The following is a 16,439-nucleotide window of genomic DNA, read 5'->3' as shown; positions in this document are numbered from 1 at the left end:
AAAAACAAGCTAACTGGCTGAGTGACAGCGATTCAAACGTTACAGTAAACCTTCTGACTGACTGACTGACTACCTCACCGACAAACTTCCACCAATCCAACAGAATACGTGAAAACAAGATCAGTTTTCTCGCGACGCGAGCTAATTGACGAGAACCAACTAGCTCGCTAGCCAACAGTGCTCAGAACATGACTTTTTCTGTCCCACAATCCACCGCAAACGACTGAGCAGAGACTAATACATAAACACCGACACGACGACGGGAAGGCGAGCGACAACCACGCGGACCTTCTCCGCAAATTCTACTCAGCGAGGTCAAAAGATGCCAACTAGTGATTAACGATTAACAACGATCCAAACAAGAGTCATTCCGTCATCTGATGAAGTAAATCTCAGCTATGTTTTTTTCTCTCCCAGACTTGACTGAAGTGCAGAATGAATCACTCCCGAAAATTGTTTTGTCCTGAAACTCATGCGAATCGCTGCATCATTGGATGAACAAATTCCGTCTTTCCGCACACATCAAAGTATCTGAGGGTCACTGGTGATCTCCTCATCTCCTTCTTTTATCTCCTGCCGCCGGCCGGCTCGCGTCTCTTTTGCTTCCCGAGATGCGGAACGGGCACAGCGTGCCGTTCATCTCAACCGCATTACCGCAGCCTTTCATTTTCAACCCCCCCCCCCCCCCTCGCAATAACTCTCTTGTGCCAAAGGAAGCGGCAACATAAATTTTGAATCAACCTGTATGAAGTGGAGAGCAGTAGCCAACAGCGTGTGCGCACAGTCGCACATCCACACACATACGGACAAACCTCCTCCGGGGACATGACGGAATTAATAATTCACGCAGATTTCCTGCACATCTCATGTGTTCTCTTTTATGACATCTTCGAAAAAAAAAAAGGGAGTCAGATCTGCGGGATCATTACGGCTCAGCAATAACGCGGCAGCCCCCCCCCCCCCCTTAATGAAGCCCGAGACGCACGGACCTCACGCCCGGGTTATTGCTACTCCGAGAACCCCTCCTGGTCCCCGTCGCTCAGCGGGGGGGGTAACGCGGGCGGCACATCGAGGGAGGGGAGGCGGTGCGCCGGGAAAACCGCTAGGAGGCGCTAGCGAACGAAGGGGAGGCAGCCGTCTTGCTTTTTAGCCACCCCCCACCGATAAAGAGACACAAGCCGTCCGAGAGAGAGAAAAACAATCGGCAACGGGGGTGGGGGGGGGGGGGGGATACAGAACGGGAATCCGCCGGGGCACCTTTTACAGCGCCCCCGTTTTTGCAGATGAAAAGGAAAAACCTGAGGGGGGGGGGGGAAAGAAGAGTCCCAAACTGAGCTCCTGTAAGAGGAGCCGAGGATGGATGAGGCAAAAAAAAAAACACGACGCACAGACGAGCGCGTGCGGAGGCGGCTTGCGGAGTCTTGAGGGGAACATGACAAACATTACGGCCATCCTGCAGGGGGGCCGTCAGGGCGCCGCCACGTGCCATCCGCAGCCGCGCCATAATAGAGGAAGGGAGACGACTTCTTCACGGGGGGGGGGGGGGGCAACGAAGGCATTGATCGATCAGGGTTGCGGCATGCGTGATTTGTGTGATCGTACGAGCGCGTACGCGCAACCGCGCTGTCAAGATGGCGCCGCCAGAGTGGCTGCCTTTCTTATATTTTCGTTCTTCTACTTCTTCCTTTCAGAACTTTGAATCGGGAATTTCTCCATTGCGAGACCAATAAAGGTTTTCTTATCTTATCAACATCCAATCCAGCCAACTCCATAACTGACGGACCGCTCGGCATATTTACTCGGGGACCAACCAATGACGCACGAACTAATAAAGCCGGAATGCAATCTTTCTCGATCTATTCAACTAAGTAGTAAGAGTGGCCCCTCGTCTCGCTGTGCCCACACCAGGTGGCGCCAATAACAGAGAAGTGAAACGCCGCGGGAATATCGCGTTAACAAAAAATAAAGAGGCGCTAATGGGCTCACTTTAGGGTCATAACACTGCGCACGATGTGGGGCGAGGCTAATATAAAAAGAGGAGCTTTTACAAGTAACTTGATCTCGGTGCGGTCGGAGCTCCTCGCGGTCGAGTGCAACTTTTGCTCTTCGCGTTAGAAGCACACGTACGCCAAAACAGATCATTCATTCTCGTCTCGGGTATTTATTTTACTTATTGATTCAAGCAGGCCGCTTGCCTCCCTTCGTGCGAGACGGGAATGTTTGTTGGTGCCGCATGACGACGACAAGCAGTCGGACCGTTTTGCCACATGCTGGCTGCGGTCTTCAATCAAAATCGCGGGTCTGCATGTTGCTTGACAACCGCGCTTGACGCTGGGTTGTCTCGTCATCGCAAACGGTCGCTTGGAAGTACTCCATTTCGCCTTCACGTGATTACGCAACAAGCAAACAGAGTTCTGAGCAAATCGCTTTTCACGCTAACTCCCAATTCGGATTTTCGTCGCCTTGAAGGCTAACGCAAAGGAATAAATGCAACAAGGCAAAAATATATATATAGATATTGAGCATCAAGTGAGCAAGACGGTGAATATGTGAATACTTGTATGAAACGCGTTTCCACTTCATAGGCGCCTCCCTCGGGAGACAGTTTCTCCAAACCGTTGGAAAATATTCACCATCGCCGCACTTAATGTATAAATCGAGCTTGGCTGTTGTTTCAGGTCTTCAACCGAGCTGCACTAAAAGCGCTTGGGGGGGCCGCTTGGCACGGACTCCAACGCCGTTCTTACCCTAATCTCACGTAGGTGGTGGGCGCTTCTTGTTGTTGTCACCCCCCCCCCCCATGAAAAGGTCAGAGCGCATGATTCACATCATTTTTCAGCGAGGCCTCGTGCAACGTCTTCCTTCTCGCTTTTAATCAGGCTTCTTCTTGAACCCTCCCCTTATGTTCCTCTCTTTGGTACGCCGCCGATACGCACGGGTCAATGCTATTAATTTATCGTACGTTCAAAAACGCAGTCGATATTCAGTGCCAGGAGATGTTTTATGCAGCCTCTTTTTTTACATTCGGAGAAATATTTTTCTAGCTTTCAAAGCGGCTCGGTTGGGCTCAAAACATATCAGGACGGACTTTGTTGTCAATTCGACCGACAAACATCGGGCGCAAATGGCAAACGGGTACGCAAATGGGAAAAGAGCAGATGCTCAGTAGGCCACTAGCATGGAAAGAGGAGTTCAGAACATTGAGAGTGATTCTGCCTTTCTATTAAAAAAATAAAATAATAATGAAGCTATTAATGGAGTCCCTTCGAAAAATCGAGCAAATGTCATAAAAAAAATTGGTCCAGACACTGTCTTTTGTTTGGACTGGAGCGACCATGTACACGGATGGCCACGGGAGGGGCGAGGCTCGTCTGATTAGCCCAACGACGCTTTGTGATCGGCGGAAAGGTCGGGTCTATATTGACCGAATCGACCGGGGACTTCATGGATTTTGTTTCAACTCGCCTCTGTCGGATAATCGATGTGGGGGAGGGGGGGGGGGGGGCGCGTGACGAATGGCGGCTGTCGGGCCGGCGTGAGGCCTCCGGGGGCCAGGAGGCCACTAAATGCCACTTGCTGTGCCTATTTGAAAACATTAAAAACATTTCCCAGGTGTCTGAAAGACATTCCTGAAACACGTTTCGTCATCTTTTCGCAATCTTGCTGTTTTGAGGGGGCAGTCCTGTTTTGCTCACCCAGACTTCCTTATGTAGTTTGAACATTAACACTGCTGAAAAGTAGGAAAATCGGGGGAAAAAAACTACCCAAATCAATAAAAATGAGTCTTTAAAACAAACAGTTCTTATAGATTGGTATTAAATACAATGGCACTGTACTTCTTTCACATACCACTAGATGGAGCTCAAGCGGCACTAGCGGTACGAGTATCACACGAACAATCATCGAGTTCAGGAAATAATGATGAGCGAATTTTCAACAGATTTCAGAAATTAATCCGATTCTAATTTAAACTTTAACTTCACTCCCGCATTGCCAGACATGTTTAATCAATTGGCAGAATACTCAACTCTTCCGTGGTTTCCAAAAACGACCATTCAATTACGTTCATGAGTGCTGTCGATTAAAAAAAAAATTTATGGGCCATTTCCGGCCCCGATTAATTTGAACGCATTCTCGTGGAACACCCAAACGAGACCGTTAGCATTCGTGCCTTTCTCCGAACCGCGCTAGCTTTTTAGCCATGGGCTAACACACCTGAGGAGCTTCTATTTGACACATTTAACACCTGACTAAATGTCAAGGTATCATCAAAGCGCACTCTGCCTTGGTTTCTTCCCGTGTGTTTATTTATTTAGCTAGTTAGTTATTTTTACGGCGCACTTAGCAGCACTCGTTAGCCTCGCTGACACGCCGGGACTGTTTTTGCAATAAAAGCCTCACGGCCATCAATCACGCTGATAAGACTTTCCTTATTTTCTCGTGAACGTTCCTTCTAATGGCTTGAAAATGGGTCGCCTCGGCAGGCCAGTCTACCGCCGCCGCCGCCGCATCGATAACAAAAAAAAGCGTCCGATCTCTCCGGGGGAGCGGAAACTCTTTCCGTCGGGCATCCGGTTCTCTTTATCTGGCGTGATTGATGAACGGCCAAGCAACTCATCGCTCTGGAGGCTTATTGCTTGCTCGGACAGACACTTTCGGAGGGGAGGCCGGCGTGTAAAATCAACTTAGCAAACCAGACTGGATGTTTTGTGTGTTTTTTTAATACATGTGACTGACATTGCAAAGTCCAATCTTTTGTGTCAGAGCTAGTAAGAGCTGCTAGCTCGAACTCCAACCCCCACCCCCCCCTCCGATCGTCATGGTCATTCCCCCCCCCCCCTTTACGGTTTTATTTTCCCTGGTGGATGCAGCACTTCATCACCAAGCCACCCAATTTCACAAGCGGCTTTGTCACCGTTTATTTATTTTATTTTGTTCAGGCACCACCCACCCAAAAAACAAAAACCAATAGAGACAATTTTGTTATTTTTTTTGTTGTTGTTGGAGTTAATAGAGCCATTTTGGTAATTGTGAGACTTCCTCACAGCTGCAGTTGACTTGGTCACTGTCATCCATAATATGCCCGCTTTAAGGAAACTTTCTGCTATCAAGAGGCACATCACAAACAAACAAAAGCCATTTTGCAGACAGATTATTCCGCCTTTTGGTGTGTGCTTACAGCTGTCGTGATTTTTTTTTTTTCCCCCTCTCAGTCAATTGATAGCGTGTCATCCATCTGTTAGCGGGAGATCTCTTAACTCTCCGGCTGTGTCTCTGCGTGACAAAGTCGGCATCTCGTTTAGCTCAAAGTCGACCAAAGCCATGACGGGATATGATGCATCCAGAATGGCTTGATGTTGTTGTGAAAGCACCGTCGAAATAAAAATGAGTTTGGTTGAATTTCTGCACGTCTAGCGCTTGAAGTTATGTAAGAATTTTATTGGTAGCACTTGAATGGGAGGGGAAAAACCCCCCATCACTTTCAATCATTTGAGCTTTGATTACTCGCTGCGACTAATTGTGGCAAAGACAGCAAGCCGATACGAAGTGTTCCAACTGGATTGTTCCGTCATACAGCAAGGCTAATATGATGAATTACAAAAGAACGGAGCCAATTAAAGGAGGAGACGCTACATCGCTAGCAGAAGCAAATTCTTTGATTCCTGCCAAGCAGTACAGCGGAGGAGAGATGAACAGCAAAACTTCCAACAACATTTTCAAAGCTCCAATTTTTTAAAATCCAAATCACAACAAAGAAAACTGGTTTTACTCATCCTAAAACAAAAAAAGAATCATACTAATCAGCGTGGATTCCGGTCTGAAGAAGGTCCGTCTAAGGAAATGAGCCATCTGCGGTTAATTGCCGAGTGCATTCAGTCTGACTATCTCATGAAATATTCACTGGCCGTGTCTAAACAATGGCCAATCCAAGACGGGCAAGGCAGAGCCATTGACTAAACGCCGGCCTATCAAACATTGAGGCGAGCAGACGGCCGACCGACAGCCTGGCATCTGTCAGCCGTTTTACAGCCGCATCGTCGCAGCGTGGCGCCGACTACCCGCCGGGCGCAAGATTTGGGAGGCGGCCCTCGAATAGCGGCGCGGCAGCAGAAAGGGAGGTAGATCCACAAAAAAAATAAAAATAAAATCTCAAGAATTCATGCCCGAAAAGACGTCAGATGTCGGCCATTTGTTTTCCTCGTCACAAAAGAATTTCGACATTCGCGCTAGCCGTTTCGCCACACTGTCGCCTCCTCTGGTCGCTGCAGCTTGATGAGATTTTTCAGTCTGCCCAAACCGTGAGTTGTGTAAGCACCGTGCCGGCGCTTAGTTCTTAACGAGCTGCGGAACAGCGTGAGGACTTGGAACGCGCCGCCGACTACAGACGGCAACATGGCTGGCGGCAGACGCACAGACTGCTGCCCGTAGCCGGCCTGGTTATTGTCATCCTGAAAATACCGGGACTACAAAACGCGAAAGCTGCTTTGTGCTGTAAATTGGGGCATTTGGGGACGTTTTCAGGGGGTTGGTAAAGCTAACTAGCTAGCTAGCTAGTTAATAACATGGTGTAGTGGTGGAAATGGACCTCGTAAGATTAACCAAGGGTGCGTTCGGAAATATCCTCAGAGAGTGCACTAGTTCAATCGAAACATTCGGAAACTCAGTGCGTTGCTCAAATTTGCCATTTGGAAATTCAGAGCGCACCAAAAACCGACTGGGGACTCGGTGCGCCACTGTGTCATGTAGCACCGTTTCAAGCACGACCTGCTGATTGGTTAAGAACGTAGGCTGCGTTGGAAAATGACTGGGAACTGAGCGCGCTCTTTCTCACACACACGAAGAGAATTTCCAAACGCGCCGCTAGGTACCACCGATGTGAACAAAGTGTTCAAGTTTCATATTTGGTGGGGGGAAAAAACCTGAAAAAACAAAAGGGCGAAAACTGTTAAATGTTCTATGTATCAAAGCAGATCTATGATTTCACCTTACAGGGGTTTTAAATGTCATTCAACCGAGTCTCATGTCTTTTTTTTTGTTGTTAAGTTTTTTGGTTTATGTCCAAAAAAGTGACTTTCCTTTTTTTTGATGGAAAACGAACGAGAAATTTGAGCACTTAGTGCCATCGCTGCAACTCCAGCGGAGAGCCGAGCATATTCTAGGAAACTAGCGACACTGAGCAAATGCCTGTTGAAAGCGCGCAGGGTCAAAGCCGCCGAGGTTTGTCCGAGTCCGCGTGGGCCCCGAAGTGCAGCGGCGGCAAAGTGATAAACGGCGAGAGGGCGGGAGGTAATTCAGGTGCAGACTATGGAGGCGGGTGGCGGTGGCGGGGGTGTGTGTGGGGGACGCTACGCCAATGCTGAAAGAAAGTTTGTTCCGCGACACCCCGGAGATCAACGCGAGGAGGGTGTATTACGAGCGCGCTTCCTCGTAACTCAAACTCGGGGATGAGCCCGGCGCCGTCCTGCCCGAGGGGGGCCGCTAATCCGCGATATGGCCGCCATCGCTCACACAATGTAACCTGCGCGCTGGCAGCTGGCTGAGCTTTGGGCAACGCCGGGGGGAGGACGTGGGGGGGGACCTCAAGACACAGTAACGGATCAGCTAAGGTAAAGCTACTGATGTCTAATTATAGCGCTACATCCGAGCTACTACGCGGTTTGGATACAGTTTCATAAGCCACATCGGGATGGATTTATTAATTCTACACACACGCACACACACACACACGGGTGACACTACAAGTGGAAAATTTGCAACATTCATGATTGCGTGTGGGCGGAGCACGATGTGCCATAAAACAAGCAAAACTGTGAAGTCAACTTCACAAGGTGAGAACCTGTCCAAATATTTGTGTGTCAAGAGGACATTGGCAGAAATGGAACTCCGCATATCCTGGCATTTATTTACACCCTCTTCCCCCCCCCCCCCCGATTCAAATTAGAAAGACTCAATTCCAGAGCGCAGCGCAATTAAAGCGCCATTTGATGCACAACGGCGACGGCGACACGTCCAACGCGCACATTTCTCGACTCTGCTCCGCAAAGCGCTCGGCTGCCAGAAAGCGCGCGTGCGGCTCTTAATTAAAATGGAGAGTGCGTGTTTTTTGGAATGTAAATCATGCGGCGGCGGCGGCAGCGGTGCGGCGCGACAGCTCAGTGATGAGTCATTTTAATTGAAATGACATATAACTTGCACCTTCCTCGCCGCAGACACGACAACACCAGAGACCGCCGCGTCGCCTTTCGAACGATGGCAAACCAAATTTTACCCAGTTTTTGGTGCCGCTTTGTTGTTTACTATAACCACCGGGACGCGTTTATCACATCCTGCCACAAAAAGGCTGTCTTGAAAATTGGAAAAATGGCCAGTAAGAGTAATTACCGCCATTGGTTAAAAACAAAACAAACAAAAAAAGACGCCATTATCTGGTCATGGATGTAAAATAGTCAACAGCTGAGCTCGTCTCTCCTCTGTTGCTAACCAAAACAGCAGTCTGGCACCAAAATTTGGTCCGAGGAAATTTCCTAGCTGCAAATTTGCGGGCCCTACTCGGAGTTCGGTGCCAACCGTAACGACAGTCTCTCATCGGATCCGCAGCTTGGAAAAGAAATGGGAGGTGGCGGCGAGCGCTCGGGTCTAATGGAGTTCATCTTGGCGAGAGTGAGCCGCCATTGATTTAAAGCCAGAGAGGCGGCGGCGCGAAACGTTCCGATTACGTAGCGCAGACCAACTTTCACCTCAAGAAAATGTCACGCTTTCATTATCTAATGCGAGGAAGGCATTTTATAGCGAGAAAATATGCCGCCGTATAAAATGTGAAGGCGTGCAGCACGGAGAAAAAAAAAAACATTGTTGTATTAATTAAGCAGCAAGCAATACTAACATAACTTGAAAACAATCGAAAATGATTTGGAGTTTTATTTGTTTTTTTGTGATCAAAGTGATTTGGATTTTTTTTATTATTCTTATTTTTGATTTGATTTTCAAATTTAGGTTGTGAACAAAGGGATCTCACCTCCAGACATGCAAGGACTCTCTTCCGGAACTGAACCCCCCCCCCCCCCCCCAAAGTGGCTCGTCGTTGCAAATCCAGACGGACGCGTTTTCCCAACACGCGTGCATTTGTGAGCGCATCTGGTTGCGCGTCCCTAACCGAATTCCCTTGGAAAAGAAAAGGTGACTGATTAACAGTCAAGTGCAACATGGCGCCCGTCGCCACCAACTGACACTCCGTCATCTCGCCGGTATTTAATAAAGCGCGAGGCGCGGAGGATCTTTTGTTTATCCGAGGAGGTGCCGCCGAGGATGCAAATAACGCCGAATCACGGTGGCAAACAAGCTGTCAGATGTGATCAGCGCGACATGCCAACGCATCAGAGAGGCCTGTCCACGGTAACATGGCCCAGTTTAAAAGAAGTGGGAGGGGGGAGTGGGGGGGGGGGCGTAATATACAACGTTGTGGATCCGAGGAGATGAAACAAAGACAACGGCCAGGCTTATTTGCTCATGACGCAGTGGCAAGAAAAACCTCATATGGAGACCCGCTCTTCATATTAAGCCGACAGCGTTTGGATATCGGGTTGGAAATATTGAAGCCACGCCGTCACATTTTGCCAAGCAGATGTTATCTTACAGACTTACGCCATGCATGAATTCCAAAAAAAATAATAATACTAGCCATATGAACATTTTGATACTACGCCGCAAGGAAACGTAGCACGGATCATATTAAATCCAAGGCGTCAAAATTGCTCCCTAAAATATGACGTCATTGGGCGAGCGTGGTCTCTGATCCCAAGTGCACGTGTTCCATTCACGATCAACTCTTGGCAAAATTTGGATTCAATTTATGCCAGGCTAATCCAAACATTGAGATAAACAATGTTTTCGACCTTGCTGGAAAGTTCCACTGAAGTACTTCCTAATCCACGAGTCAGGCGGAGGGGAAAAAAAAAAAAAAAACACAACGGGAAACAAAACCAAAAGACTTCAAAAGAGCAAATCCTCCTCTTATCCAAATGCACAAACGCAGCCCAAACACTTGCTACCTGCAAATAACAAGAGTGCTCTTAAACGCCGGCCTGTTTCGTAAAGATTAGTTGCTATGAGTGTGAACCGGAGATAAGTGCAGACTAATTCCCCGAGTTGCCGCTCAGTCTCCGGTGGGATGACCCCGCCCGGCTTCCCGGGAATTTGTGATGACCGAGCCACGGCTCGGGGCCATTTGTGTGAAGACTGAAAGCGTTTGCGCTCGACGTGGTCCGGGCTGATTACGCGGCAAACATACTGGATGCTTCACAAAATCTGAACAACCCGTGATAATGATTGAAACTGGGGTAATTGAGAACAAAATAGCAGACCTCCTGTGATTTTTTTTTTATTTCAGGGATGGTCTTTTTGGTGAGTCGACTCCTGATAGACATCTCTATGGGCGCTTCAAACCAAAACGGCTGCCATCCTGTTTTAGAGTCTCGGCAACGTGCTCACGAGAGTTATGCCTGTAATATTCCATTTGGTCTTGGGGGCGGAATTTTCAAAAGCATTCCAGGGGGTGCGCTATCAAGCTCGAAGTGGCCAACTTGATACAAAAATGCCAGAGCTCCTGTGCGTTTTCTGGCATGGCTTTTTGAGAATGGATCATCGCTCTGCTCAAGATGGACAAGGCTGCAAAATTTCACGTGGCTAAGTACAACCGGCTTCGGCGGCTGGCATTCGGTTTCACGTCGCCTGGGTGTCAAAAGGCACTCGCTTTTGTTTGAAGTTGACTTTGGAGCCTGGGTGCGCTTCGGTCCTTCCGATACTCAATAGCGCGGCCCCGCTGTAATTTGTCAAGGCATCTTGTAAAACTTTCCCTGACACGGGAAATGGGAATAAAAGAGAGCGAGCGCAAGCGAGCGCTCATAAATATGCAAAGGCTGTTCCGGGCTTCTGTTTTCCCCACACAGATGTGATGTCATTTCATATTTGATGTGGCTAAAATGGGAGGAACGAGGACGCGAAAGACACCTTGGAAGAAGCCTATGGAAACAGTGAAAAATGGATGATGACCTTATCTTGAATCAATCACAGCCAATTGTCAAATGATTTTACTCTCGGGATGTGTGGAACGTGCGTGAAAACACGGCAGTTATTGGTGGTCAAAATCGTGGGGGGGATTTTGGTACCATTTTTGTCGTTCACGTCCCTTCGTGACTTCCAACGACGTGAACGCAACCGTCCAATGAAACCAGATTGCCTGACCAAAACAACATTCGGAATTCAAGGGCCACACACACGCGCTCTCACTCCACTTTCAAAGCTTCAAAATGAAAGCTGTCGCCGCACGCTAAGGACGCGAATCAAAAGCCCTTCCATCAGTGATTGTCCGGTCCTCGCCGAAGACGGGATTGTCTAAAGCGGGCGGGAGAGAAGTTCATTTCATGAATGACAGCCCCCGCCAAGCGCTCGCCGGATTGAAGAGCGGGGAGAGGAGGGGGGCGTCAACGGGCGGAATGGCGTGAAGGAAGTGGGCTATGCCCCGCGGCTACAAAGGGGCGCCTTTGCCTTTGAAGTGTTGCTTCGCTTCGCGAGATAGCATGGAGGTGGGTGAATTTCACATCATTTCATGGGGGTAGGGGGGGGAATAGCGGAGGAAAGGAAAAGAGAGGTGGCGCAAAAAAAAAATTCTTTTTTAAAACGCGACCGAATCAAACGTTACGTCAGCATGTGCGCAACAATATGCAGCAAGGGCTTGAACGGGAACTGAAAAATAGGAAAGAATCATGGAGAATGTGTCACTCCGAAAAGACGTCTTTGAATAGTCTTGACATCAATTATTTAATTGATTGATTCTTAAGATTGTTGGCTCCTTAAATGACGAAAGCAATAGTATGGTAGTATGGTAATAGTATTTTTTTTGGTCATTGTGTTCCATTTTATAAATCAAAGTACCACAGGTATGGGTAGTCGCATCTGTGGGTACTCAAAGAGATTGTACCCGTACTGGTATCGGTCTGAAAAAAATGGTATGGAACACCCCGAGTGAGCAACGCTGGATTCATAAACTTGGAAGAAGGGAAGTTTTAGCGTTAAAGTCCCCGTTAAGTGAAAATGAATATGTCTCGCCACCAGTGACTGGAATATCTTCCACCGCGTCATGGTGCGACTTTTCCACACTGTGACAACGAGGTGCTCCGAAGCAATCCACACCTTCCTCCACTCTGCACGATGAGCGCACACTCCCGCCCGACAACGAGGCGCTCTAAAAGCAGCTATGCCAGCAGACGATCCGAAGGGAAGCGCTATTTTCTCGGGGTAGAAGGCATAGCTAGCTCTCCAACGGCATGTCGTAATTGTGCCGGATGACGCAAACGAAGGTGCCGAGGTTGTTCTGGATTGCTTCGACGAGAACACAAGCAAGCGAGCCTTAAATCCAAAATGTCCGCCCCTGCTGCGTTTCATCCATTCGCCGCCTCATTTGCAGCATTTACTTAAAACCTGCAAGGTGTTTCGCCTCAACCAGCAAGAAATGCATTTTCATCCTCTTTCATGCGGAGCAAGCCTCCTCTGAGGTGGAAAATTGAAATTTTAACGGGAGGCGCATCACTGTCCTCTTTTTGCCCGTTTCATCTGCGCACCTGCTGATAGATGCTAAACTGACAACAACAGGGGGGGGGGGGGGGGAGCATAAACGCTCCAGCCAGCCAATGCTGACACATTTTACGTAGCGAGCGATGACAGTGAAATACATATTATTCATAAAGCAGACATCAATAGTGGGGGAAAAAAAATCTCGGGGTGTTCTCAGAGATGCACTTCTTTGTCAAGTTAGAGTTGTGTGCGTCCCGCAAATGGGGAAATGGCAAAAGCTACAAATTACATCTGGTAGGATAGTGCAGCAGTTTTGCGGAAGTGGATCCATCACACAAGGAAATTCAAAATGCCTTGAAATAATTCCTAAAATTAAGACAAGATCAAATACAAAACTATTACAACCCAAAATATTAGTTAATGACAACTAGCATTAGCACTAGCATGACAAATAGCCTTCGTGACAAGTCAAAATAAGAAATCGTTAAACTAAAAAAATATAAATAATATAATATTAGATTTTTTTTAAGATTATTAACCAAGCTTTTTCATTTTTTTAACAGGGAAGTATAATTCACAAAATTGAAGGCAAATTTTAAAAAAGGGATTTTAAAAAAAGACGCACGTACAACCGCTCCCTTTGCAATGCGCAACTCATGCGGGTTGGGTAGGGCCTTTCAGAAAAAAAAGTAGCATTATTTAATGACTCATTCTATGGATCATACATTAATATTTAATAACCGCGTTTATTACAACGGCGCGTTAATGCGCAGCATAACGCTCTTGTGGCCAGTGCAGAAATCACCAAAGGGGTTGACTGGCTTCTCTCGCTGTGAATAAACACACTGAAGGGCTTTATTAGAACTTTTTTTTCATTCGCCATGAGAATCCCGGCACTTCGGAAAAAAGCAGCTGCACTAATGTAAACGTTGCCGTTTTGTATGGGCTCAGCTCGCTACTTTTAATACATTTTGTTACATAGCGCAGACATTAAATGTTTTGTAACTTCTGGGGGGTGGGGGGGGGGGGGGTCTTTGAATCATTCAATACAGATATATTGTCGTATTCTGGCTCATCTTCATTGCACACCTCCCCCTTTCTAAACGGGCCATCACCATTGCAAACATGAAGGGGCTCGGAGTTGAGCCCTGACGCACTCCCAGCTCCGCCTTAAACTCCTCTGTCAGACCCTCCAAGTCTCAGACATGTATTTTCTTGCGCAAGAGGCCAAGCACCCGGTCTTAAGATCTGCAAAGACACAATGGCGCCATTTCTGACCTTCTCTGTGCTTGGACATCGAAACACTCAAGGTCATCCATGGAGGTGTTCCTTGACATGAAAGCATCATGCTGCTCACAAATACTCATGCTCGGAGTCTGACATCCACTTCCCATAGCTTTATTGTCTGACTCATCAACTTTACCCCTAATAGAACTACACGACTACTACCGAAAGAGTGATTTTACACGCCACCATTTTATGCCATTTGTCGGGCCCCTTGTGATCCTGTTGAGATGTACAGGTTGTGGGTCACACGAACGGTGCATGAGGTTTTGGAATGTTTGAGCGTCGTCTCCATCTTTGACATCCCCAAAAACTTGGCATGGGAGCAGAAAATTGGAGACTTTTTACATTCAGTCTCTTGCCAGAAAGTCGGCCAGGAAAGGCTCCAGCTAAGCCGTGACCCCGAACGGATGAGCAGTTAAAAAAAAGAAGGAAAAAAAACAACAACTCAGGATTGTGTGGGACCGTCGAGATTCCACTATAATCCAACAACTCTATTCATTGTCTCCTAACTACAGGGCATTACAGCGCAATCCCACCGTGAGCTCTGGTTCGCTTAAAGAGATGGGTCGCAACTCTAACTAAAAAAAAACAAAAACCCTCAGCAAGAGGCTGCGAGTGGAGTGAGCTTTTGCCTTTTTGCATGTGTGTGCGTGCGTCTGAAACGGAATATTCCCAGAATGAAATAAATAAATCAGCATAGTGCGGCGAGTGTGCTGTAAAAGAGGCTTAAAGCTGGGCAAGGGCAGGAAGTCAGCGCTGACAGATTACGTCTGTCCTTCATCTGAGTGGCACCTTCTGAACCCTTGCACTCCCCCCCCCCCCGCAACATTTTTTTCCATATGGCGGATGGCTAAGTATGGTATATAAATCTGCAAAAAGACTTAAAGGACACATCGCACCATTTCTGACAAGTGACATTCTACCGTCGAATGCCAATGTCGACTGCGCCCTTCCATTACCGGGACGAGCAGGGGCGCTGCGATGAATCCAAGACTCTCCAGCACTGCCAATGTCTTGCTGACTATATTTGGGGACTTTACCAAGGCCTCGAGCAAATACTTGTGAAAATCAAGTCATGAGTACAAACAAACTTTTGGGGATGCTCTTGGAGACTTAGGCTCACTCCAGATCAGGAGATGCACAAATAAATCGCCATCATTGATTGCATTTTCAGTCTCAAATGCAGCACTTCATCGCCAAGCCACCAAGCTAAAGCGCATCCGTCGACTCCCACGTCACTCACCAAGCTAGGCGTGGCGCCATCTATTAATACCTTCAAAGTAAGCTGTTGTAATGTGAAACGCAAGACTGTGGGAGTCAATAATTCATATTTAATCATGCAAAAAATCATTTTATCTGACTAATCGATTGGATAAAATAATTGATTCCAATCATGAGGCTTCGGTGACTCACTCCCAGCTGCAGTCCGAGCAAGTTCACCCACATCGCTGTCACAAAAGATTGGCTTGGGTGCTCAATTTCACACATGACGGGCGGGCAGGAACTCCAGAGACACAACTATTTGGATACACGCTACTACAAACTCAACGTGCTATCGTATTGCCCTTTAAAATCAACATATATATTCCCAGTCTGTCAACGGGGGCGAGAATACAAATGCGCAAGCGTTGCGCCTGTTTAGCCGCGCGAACCACGTCCATGTTTTGACATTTGGGTGATTAAGCCATCTCCCTCCCTTCCGATTAGCAGCCGCGCACCGTTTCAGTCGACGCATCAGTCGTTGCATCGCTTCGGGGTACGGCGCTATCCACTTAACGCATGTTTATCATACGGTAACCGCAGATGACAAGGATACGCCTGTGGAGGATCGTCGGGGTGACCAAAGTAATTACTGCACGTTGAAGACTTACACAAGTTTCCTTGGCGCTTGGTGGGCTGTGCGTGCTGGGGACATCTTTTTTTTTTCTTTAATACGGTTGAAAAAAAATCCGGCTTCTTTTACAGGAGAGTTTGCATAGGGCAGACGCAATGCTGTCAACAAGATGGATTTTTTGTTCATATTTTTGATTGCCTGTAACAGATTGATTGGCTTGACATTCTTCCCAGTGGGAAATATTGCTTCGATTTTTGGACACATCGCTTTTAGCCAGACTTTTTTTATGCTACACTTACCCTCATGGCCAGGATAAGTGGTGGAAAACGGATGATTGAGAGAAAAAAAAAACATGATTGCGTAGCACTTTGGAGCCTCCCCTGTATCTTTTGTCCCTCATTATTAAAATGAGCATCGTGTTCTTTTTGTGTTTCATCACATATTTGCAGGCGAGGAAAAGCAGATCAAGCAAGAAACAGACTCAATCTGCATTTCCCGCACCAGTGACGTCTTTTAATGCCATGATATATTTGTCGAATTGACCAAATCAGAGTTTTAGCTATCAAAAAAAAAAAAAAAAAAAGACACTGGAATCCATTCAAAACAAAAACCTCAAAAAGGACTAGACAAGTGAAAGTGAGTGAGAGAGCAGTGGGTAGAGGAGAAGGGGCGGGGTGGGGGGGAGAAAACAAAAAACATAAGCAGATTTGTTTCAAGATTATGAGCGACTTGGGAGATTTGAATCCGT

General features: G+C 47.4%; 1 protein-coding gene across 1 annotated transcript in view; it reads right to left on the bottom strand.

Annotated features, from left to right (window-relative positions):
- Nucleotides 1-16,439, bottom strand: part of tmem132e (transmembrane protein 132E) — a 131,175-nt gene that overhangs the window by 92,520 nt on the left and 22,216 nt on the right. The gene's annotated exons all lie outside the window — the stretch shown is intronic.

This window comes from Hippocampus guttulatus, chromosome 15 (genome assembly GCF_054856545.1).
Source record: "Hippocampus guttulatus isolate MCC_2025c chromosome 15, RoL_Hgut_1.0, whole genome shotgun sequence".
NCBI classification, from domain to species: Eukaryota; Metazoa; Chordata; class Actinopteri; order Syngnathiformes; family Syngnathidae; genus Hippocampus; species Hippocampus guttulatus.
The sequence above is the reverse complement of the archived record's forward strand: the minus strand, read 5'-3'. Positions and strand labels throughout refer to the sequence as shown.